Below are 9,459 nucleotides of genomic sequence, written 5' to 3'. Positions count from 1 at the left end.
CGTATTATTCATTCCGGCGAAAAAAAAATTCTCGGGGGCGGAGCTCTAAAGTTGCCCTAATTCTTGTCCGTGAAATTTTGGTTTTCGGTGAGTGATTTTCCTTCACACACGATGGCTTCTCCTCATAATGGGGCCTTACAAATGTGCGCTTTTTACCACAGAAAATTACAAGGGTAAATCAGGCTCTCCATACATAACAGATATAGAGAGATATAAGAGTATTCCCAATAGTAGAAGATTAAGTATGAATTGGCCCATAAACTGTAATGAACACTACCTAGATCATATGGCATAAACTGTAATGAACACTACCTAGATCATATGGCATAGAAGTCAACAACTCTAGACGATGAACATGTCTAGCTCCACCGAAATCAGATGGCATGTCTTGGACCATAAATATAACCCTCCTGCCTGGATCAAAAATCTAGCAAAATTTTCCCTATATCATAGGGTAACATCAAATCCCATAAAGAATTAGGCATCATTAAGATACTGCCATATCCCTTGTGCAACCTGCTCCGCCATTGTTAATCTCATCAATTATGGGTAGGAGCATTGGTAATGTAGCTCAATCCCCTCAAGTAGTAGAATTTTGATCCTGCTCATCAGAGTCATGAGTGCCTTGGAAAACCTCTCTTCAATGGTTCTCAAGAATCATCAAGAAAAGTTTTCCCTTTTTGGTACATACCCAAAGTCTAGTTGAACCTCAACCGAAATTTCATAGGTCCTCGTCAGTTGCATCTACGTAAACTTGCTTATCTTTGAAATCAAATTGCTCAGTACCTAGCATCCATAATTGAGAATCCTTCTAAATATTTGTCCAATAAACACATAAGCTCTTGGGTCACCGCTTTAGAAGAATTCTCTACCATGCACATCTCAAACAACAAACTAGGCTTTTCACATATGGCATGCAGAATACTAGCCATACCTGCTATAGACTGATCTTGAATTTATCTTCCTCATCCAAATACCTTTGAACTTCTGTAGCACAAATCTCAGCATGCTTGTGGAAAATAGCATCCACCACCCTATCCATATGATCGGCACAATGAACCCAATCATAGGCAACACCAAGAGATTACACTTGATCATGCACCCCTTTTGAATAAGCACCATGAAATCGGGGATCAATCCGCCACATTTTGTGATCCTTGCATCACAAAATCTTGATAAAAGAAAGATTATTCACCCTCTCTAAATCATCACCTTTCGGATCTTCAAGCACATTCTCTTGCACATTCAGGACCTCAAAATCTAGTGTATTCAAACCTTGTAGATGCTCATGCATACATGCTATGAACCCTCATGTGTGGACAAACCATGTGAATCATCATGCCTTTCTCGACCCTATAATTATTCATCTTCAACCTTCATCATGAAATATGCAATCCCTAGCTTTGCATAGACTGCATGAACAACTTCTTCATCATATTTATCCTGTAGTAAAATCCTTCCATCCTCAAGAAAACACTCATCACTAGCAGTGTCAAGCTTAGCTTGAATATGATTGCAAACCTCAGCATAAGTAGGCAAATTACCACAACCCTCTTCATCTTCATACATGCTTGGATCCCATCATTCACGGATGACAACTTTAAACTTGCTCCAACTACGCAAATTTTATTGTTGAAGCTCTTGGACACGCTCAATAAATTTTGGAATCATGAACCTGTCAAACTTTAGAATCCGGTTCTCTTTTGGCACCCCATGTAGCTCTAGTTCATCTTCATAGCATTGCAAAGACTACAAGAGGTACTTCACATTAGCGACGCTCGCACCGCAACGCTCAAAAGTGAAAATCGCTCGCATCACTATGAGCGTCACTATGGGCATCACTATTTTTCTTTATTGCATAGCGACGCCTATAGTGACGCCGACAAGGGTAAAAAATAAACCGAGAGTGCCCAAAACTTAGATCTCAGATTTGAGTTTTCGTGCTCAAGAAAAAGAGGTAAACTTGCACTCTCCCTCTCTCTCTGTTTCCCCCCCCCCCCCCCCCCCCCCCCCCCAACACACACACACAAGGAGAGGAAGGAGAGCGAGGTATGCTGCTTCCCTCTCATGTCTCTCATGTTCCCTTCCCCCCCCCTCTCTTTCTCTCTCTCTCTCTCTCACACACACACACACACACACACATTGTGTCTTTGAGAGAGAGAGAGAGAGAGAGAGAGAGAGAGAGAGGAGAGAGAGAGAGAGAGAGATAAAAGAAGTAGAGAAAATATTAAATGAGATGCTATATTAAGATTTAGGGTTATGTTAGATTTAAAATTAGGTCAGATTAACATCTAAGATTAACTTAGATTACATTTAACTTATATATAAAATTTACGTTAAATTTAAAATTAGGTTAGATTAAGATGACGTTAAGATTAAATTAGATTTAAGATTAGGTTAGATTTAGGTTTATGTTGAGTTTAAGATTAGGTTAGATTTAAATTTACATTAGATTTAAAATTAGGGCAAGATTTAAGGTTAGCTAGGTTAGATTTAAGCTAGATTACATTTAGGTTTAGGATTTAAGATTGGATTAGATTTAGGTTTATGTTGATCGAGTTTAAGATCAGATTAGATTTAGATTTAAGATTAAGACAAGATTTAAAGTTAGATTAGCTTTACATTCAAGTTAGATTACATTTAGGTTTACATTAGATTTAAGGCTAGATTAGATTTAGGTTTATGTTGAGTTTAAGATTAGATTAGATTAAACTAGATTAGGTTAGATTTTAGGGCATGCCAATGAAGGCTTTGCCCAAAGAGCAAACACTAGGTACACAACAATATGTATATTCCCATCAGAATCAGACACCTATTAAATCACCCACTAACCATGTTCAAAAATCTCAAAATCACCATATGATCAATTAGGTTAGATTTTGGATTTAGTTTTTATATTAAAGTCTACCTTTGGGATTACGGAAGAAAATTAGAGTTAGGTGAACGGTGATCCCTCTCTTCCTCTCTACAAATACGACTTTAAGTTGGAAAGCTTTCAACGATATGACACTCGGATTGGAGCCAACATGTAATGTGCTAAGTAATCCCTCGAACAAGGATCTGTTGTGAAGAGATGTTAAGATGCTATGAATTGCTACAGCTAGAGAAGAGGCAAAGGGGTTTTTTCCACTACATGCACTATCATATAGATGTGGGTGTGTATATTTCTTGTACCACAAAAATAGGCATTGACCAGTAAAGACGAGATTGTAACCCGGTGGTTCTGATCTCTGTGCACCTCGAGACCGAGGTGTGCAAGGATTGGACATGATTAGAGAATGTGAGGTAGTTTACAGTGTGAACAAAGAGAGAGAGAGAGATAGAGAGAGAGAGAGAGAGAGAGAGAGAGAGAGGGAGGGAGGGAGGGAGAGAGAGAAAAGAGAGAGAGAGAGAGAGAGAGAGAGAGAGAGAGAGAGAGAGAGAGAGAGAGAGAGAGAGAGAGAGAGAAAAGACGGAGGATGCCAATAGAAGAAAAAATTTATGTCCAGGTTATAAGGTTTCTACATTCATTATGAGTAGTGACGAGGATGTGGGGCCATCCAACCAAAACAAGGATCTTATGTCCTTGTAATCAATGCAAGCATGCTATGCGACGGACAAGACGTGTTTCTTTGCAGCACGTTTGAAAATTTGGCAATTTTGATCCATCTATTATAGATCGAGTTTTTGCCAATTATAACTCGTCGGACTCTGACGCTGGCCAACAGGAAGCAATCTTGCAACCCAATAGACGTGTTCGCAGGCGCTTTGGTCAAGCAACATACGTGAGGCCACAAGATGTAGCCTCTGCCAGCTCTAAGGATGATCATGTAGACCACATTCCCAACGAGGAAATGTTTGAGCCCAAGATCGATGAAATGATCGAGACGATCATTGATTTAAAAAGGCTTATCTATGATGATATGAAAAGTGAAGCCGATACGCCATTGTATGATAGAGCACGTGTGTCTAGATTGAAGGCACTCCTGGTTCTTCTCAACATGCAAGCAAAGTTTAGGGTTTAGGGTGATCTATTACAATGTGTTTACTTCAATAAAAAACTCTATATGTATAATGATCTGATAAATTACTTACACAAGTGTACAACATTTTTTTTGTTGTGTAGATTGCTCAAAGAGCACATACTGCCAAGCTGATAATGTGATGCCAAATTCCAGAGAGGAAGCAAGAAAGATCTTGGAAACTTGGGGACGGATTACAATTCAATTCACGCTTGTCCTATCAACTGCATTATTTTCAGATGGTAATACATAGACATGGAGAAGTGTCTGAGATTCCGAGAGATATCAAGTAGATCTCCACAAACCAAAAATTCCACAAAAGTTTTTGCGACATTTTTCTCTACTTATTTGCATCAAGAATTTCTTCAAATGTAAGTCCATGTCCGCCCTATCATCATGGCACGAGGAGAATAGATCTTCGAATGGTGTGCTATGGATTCATGTAGATTGCACAGCCTGGAAACATATAGACAATACATGCCCGGATTTTGCTAGGGAAGCTCAAAATTTGCACATAGCCCTGGCTATGGATGGCATAAATCCATTTTGTTAGAGATCAACATCTTACAGTGTATGGCCCGTTGTCATCGTCAACTACAACATTCCCCTGTGGTTGACTGCCAAGAAGGGGCACCTGTTTCTAAGCTTGATTGTGCCAAGGTGGTATAAGTGAAGAATATGGATGTGTATCTTTGTCCACTATTGGAATATCTACAACAATTGTGGATTGGCATAGAATGGTGGATATGCGATACGACAACACACAGGTCGTGCTTTGTTTGATCATTATGCATTCTAATGTGTACCCATGCATGACTATCCCATGCTCAAATGATGACACTCGTGAATACCCAAAACACTATAAATCTTGGTTTTTCTCAAGCTTATCTATTGTCGTGTGTATACATGCAGGGCTTCAAACGAGCGGATATAGAGCATGTCACATGTGGACCTAGACTTCATGCACATCAGGCGCCCTCATTGAAGAAGAAAATCTACGAAGGTCATCAAGCATATCTTCCAGAGATTCATGAGTTACGCGATGGATTTTTGGGAAGAGAGCTATCGAGGATGTCTGCACGAGCATGGTTAGATCAGAAGGAGATGTGTGATGACAATTTGCCCCCAGGGATGAAGAGACTCTCTTTATGGTACGAGTGATCATATTGGCCCAGACTCATGATCAATCACTTTCTCTATCCAATGCACATATTCAAGAATGTGGATAATCTGTTGTGGGACCATCTGATGAGCAAGAAAGATACTTTGGGAGCCAGGGTCTACCTTAGAAATGTGGATTGTACGGAGCAATATTGGTCGCTGCAGACAGCACGCGATGGATCGATAAAACTCTCTAAATCACCATGGGCACTCACTCTGAACATGTTTCACTAAAAAAGGAAAGCTTACCGTTTTAAAGTCAAATGACTGTCATAAAATGTGTTTGGTATGTTTGAAGTAGAATACATCATAGCGAAGGTTGGGTAACAAATTCATGTGTAGACTTTAATATCATTGCTAGACGTGTTTTGCTGTTTATATTACTGGTGGCCATTGAGGGATATTTTTTTCTCCTGACGTTTGTAATACAATCTAAAAACTTGCAAAGTTGGTGCAATGGATCTCACAAAAGGAGATCAATGTAGACTCCATACCATTCACCAGACTAAATGTTGCGAAGGTTGTGTGCATGTTTGAGAAACACTTTCCTACTACCATGCTAACCATTCAGGTGCATCTTCTTGTTCACATAGTTGATGAGGTAGAAATAGTTGGCATAGTACATTCCCGATGGATGTTCTTTTTGGAACGTTTCATGAAAATTATCAAGGGATATGCGCATCAGAAGGCACGTCCAGAGGGTAGCATGGCAGAAGGTTGGCGGTATCAGAGTCCCTAGTTTACATTGGAGAGTGGCTAGATGGATTTGATAAATCCCGGGACATGCTATGAAAACCATAGATAATGAGCACATATATGGGATTTTCATGTGCAATCTCGGTGTTGAGAAGAAGATGATGAAAGATCTAGAGGCTAAAATCACTCGATTTTACATGCTTCACAATCTAGTGATGCAAAAGAAAATTTCACAATGCGAAGATGCAAAGCAAGAGCAACAAAGGGCACGAATTGAGTGGAGACGGGGAAGACGACCGGCGATGCATTATCTGGCGGGTCAAGAGATCCTACCAACATTCATGAGCTTAAGATAATTGAAAAACCAATTGAAAAGCACACAACTGTGCGGTGAAGAAGTGACGGAGGAGGAGTTGAAGTACTCTCAGGGTTGCGCAACCAAGGTAAGTTTGCAATGTACGACTAGCAACTTTCTAGATGTTTGAAAGGCCACTCATAATCTTTGTTGGTTTTAGTATGAGTCATACAGAGCAGCATGGTGTAAAGGTCGACATTTTAGGGTGGAACGGATCGACAAAAAGCATTTTACTCAAGATTGTGGAATCATGGAAAAATTTGAACAGTCTAGTCGTAACGACGGTCCTCTAATGCAGATCCTGTGGTGGTGGCGGAACTCACATACTTCGGCACGCTACAAGAGATTTTGAGGATTGATTATAGAGGATTTTTTGTCGGCTTGTTGGACGTGCAATGGTTCAAGATGAATATGGAGGGTCGCAATGCTATTGTGCGTAGAGGAGAGTTTGGTTTCCTTAAGGTGGATTCAACTAAAAAATCATTATTGAGCCCTAGAAGTCCAAAAAGAGCTATCCCTCATCAATTTTTCTATGTTGGACCCACTCCACTACTCTCTATAATTAACCAATTCGAGCCGTGGATGTAAATACTTAAGTGCTTATCTTCAAAGTCTAAGAGAAGTAGCAACTAAGGTTCTGAATTGCCAAAGGATACACTAGGTAATCACATAAGTATAATTAGCATGGCTGACAATAACCAAGAGAGTATAAAGAACATTGATAACTTTGATTTTTCAAATGAAGGTGCTACTGATGATGTCCCCATCTTTATCAGTTATCTTGTTACTAGGCTGCATCAAGCTATGGGCAACCCTACTTTGCAAGCCGAAGCTGCTCAACAACTTTGTGCTTATGGGATTTCCCTTCCTCTCCAAGAGGAGAGAGAGAGAGAGGAGCAGAGAGAGAGATTAGGAGGTCTCTTGATGAGACTCCCAAAAGAAGACTCTCTTCCATAAGAGAGGAGGAATCCAAAGAACAAGAGAGAAGAAAATCCCTAAGTTCCTCTAAAGATGTGGCTCCATGAAGACGGCGATCTAGACTATCGTCAACTCCTCCCAAGAGGAAACGGTCAACTCCTCCCAAGAGTAAATGTTCAACCATACTCCTCCTCGTCATTCCAAAAGGTAAGAGAGGAAACAAAGGGAAACAAAGGCAAGAAAGAGGTCACCCTCTTCTCCTTCTTCTTCACCTTCCTTCTCTTCCGATGAAAGTTATGGCTATTCTCCTAGAGAATACAAGAGGGGAGGACATTGCAAAACTTACCCTGCATGGCAAAGGTTCCAAAAGCTCAATAGATTCAAAGAGGGAGGAAAGAGTATCTCTTTTCTCACCTATGATGGCACCTTTGGTGCCACAAACAAAGCATTGTCCTTCATCCAACAGTTTGATGTGGCTTTGGGGAGACGAAGGATTCACGGAGTCCTCCAAGATACACTATGTAGCTATGGACTTGTAGAAGTCTGCTTGTCAATGGTGGGCTAGTCCTCGTGGCAACAACGAGGCCCCAAAGCCATGGAAAACTCTACAAGTCTCCATCATGAAGCAATTACTTGCAAGGGATGTAAAGGACCGAGTGCTTACTGAATGATGGAGCATGAAGCTGCTCTTCATCAATGAGTCTATCCACAAATATGTAGACAAGTTTTGGGATTTACATCTCAAATCTACAGTCTTTCAAAGGATAGACTTTACCAAACAAAATCCATAATTATGTACGAGATTACCTGAAGAAATGGCCAAGTATGTTAACTCACAATGGCCTAGCACTATGACCAAAGTCATCCACCACACTATGGTTGCTTCAAGGATCAATTTCCAACAAGGGATGTGAGGAAATTTCAATCCCATGGAAAACAAGGATCGAAATGAAGCTAAAAGGGAAGAGAAAACTCTTCCCAAGGAAACACCAACAGTAACAAGGCCAGGAGAAAGGAGCTTAAAAAGATAAAAATAAGCTCTCTCTCGAAGAATTGGAGGCCTCCATAAATGCTTTTAAGTGTGGGGAGCAAGGACATGGTTATCGTTCTTGCCTCAAAAGAAATAAACTCAATGACACTCCTAGATCTTCCATGGTTGAAGCTCCGAAAGAGGATACTCATTGCAAAGGCTCATACCTCTCCTATGCTTGGGGAAAAGTAAGGGAGCATGATCCCCTTATTCTCTTTGATCCTGGCTCTACTCACAAATTCATATCAACGGAGTTGGCCACTAATTAGGGTATTCAAGTTTGCGATATGGGAGATACTATAACTGTCGATGGAGCTTTCAAGGGATAGCAAGCCTCCGTTACTCCCTTGATTGGGAAGTTGAGGCTTCATGTCCAAAGCTATGTCAACAAAGAAGACTTTTTTCAATCTCTCCTCTCCAGCATGAGGATGTTATCCTAGGGGCACTATGCTTTAACCACATGGCTGCAAACATGAAGTTCCATCAAAGGAGAATCTATTTCACCTATCGGGAAAAGAGAATGTACATAGATGTTAATGAGTCGGGGAACACCATACCCCTAGTGAATACGCTTGCTTTTGATAAGTCAATGAAAATCTCTATTTTTGCGTATACAATTTTTGTTAGAGAATCTGTAAATGATTTTAATGTTTTCACGAGTAGAAATAAAGGGAATCAAGAGGAATTATAGATGTCTAATTTCCTAAATGGATTCCAAGATGTTTTCATTTATCACACCCCTAGTGAGCTACCTCCAAAACGAGGGGATGATTACCATGCAATAGAGATTCTACTAGGAAGCTCACCACCTAATAAATCTCCTTATTGAGTTTCACAAGTCAATAAGAGGAGATCATGAGGCAAGTGCATGAATTGGTGGAAAAAGGGATGGTGAGGCCTAGCTCCTCTCTATTCTATTCACCAGTACTTTTAGTGAAAAATAAAGATGGCACATATCACATGTGTGTCGTCTATAGAAAACTAAATAGAATCACTATGAAGAAAGAAAGATTTATCGTGCTACGAGTAGAAGAGTTTTGGCCTGGAAAATTCTCTAGCCGCATTCACTCATCATGGACAAAAACCTTCAAGCCACTCAAATTCTCTTGAGGAGTACAAGTGAAACCTCTAGGTAATCTTTCAAGTTGTGAGAGAGATAAGATTTTCATTAATCAAAATAAAAGTGAATTTTTCCTACAAGAGATTCAATATTTAGGTCACATTATCTCTCAAGATCGTTTATGTATGAATCCATCAAAGTTGGAGGTAGTAAAAGCATGGCCTAATCTAAGGAATCT

The 9,459-nt window shown here is 40.1% G+C and overlaps 1 pseudogene; it reads right to left on the bottom strand.

Moving 5' to 3' along the window:
• The window catches only part of LOC147418640 (uncharacterized), a 99,899-nt pseudogene that overhangs the window by 1,558 nt on the left and 88,882 nt on the right, over positions 1-9,459 (bottom strand).

Source organism: Adiantum capillus-veneris, chromosome 29, assembly GCF_014529385.1.
Source record: "Adiantum capillus-veneris isolate H3 chromosome 29, ASM1452938v2, whole genome shotgun sequence".
NCBI classification, from domain to species: Eukaryota; Viridiplantae; Streptophyta; class Polypodiopsida; order Polypodiales; family Pteridaceae; genus Adiantum; species Adiantum capillus-veneris.
Note: the sequence above shows the minus strand (reverse complement) of the source record. Positions and strands in the feature narration are given on the sequence as shown.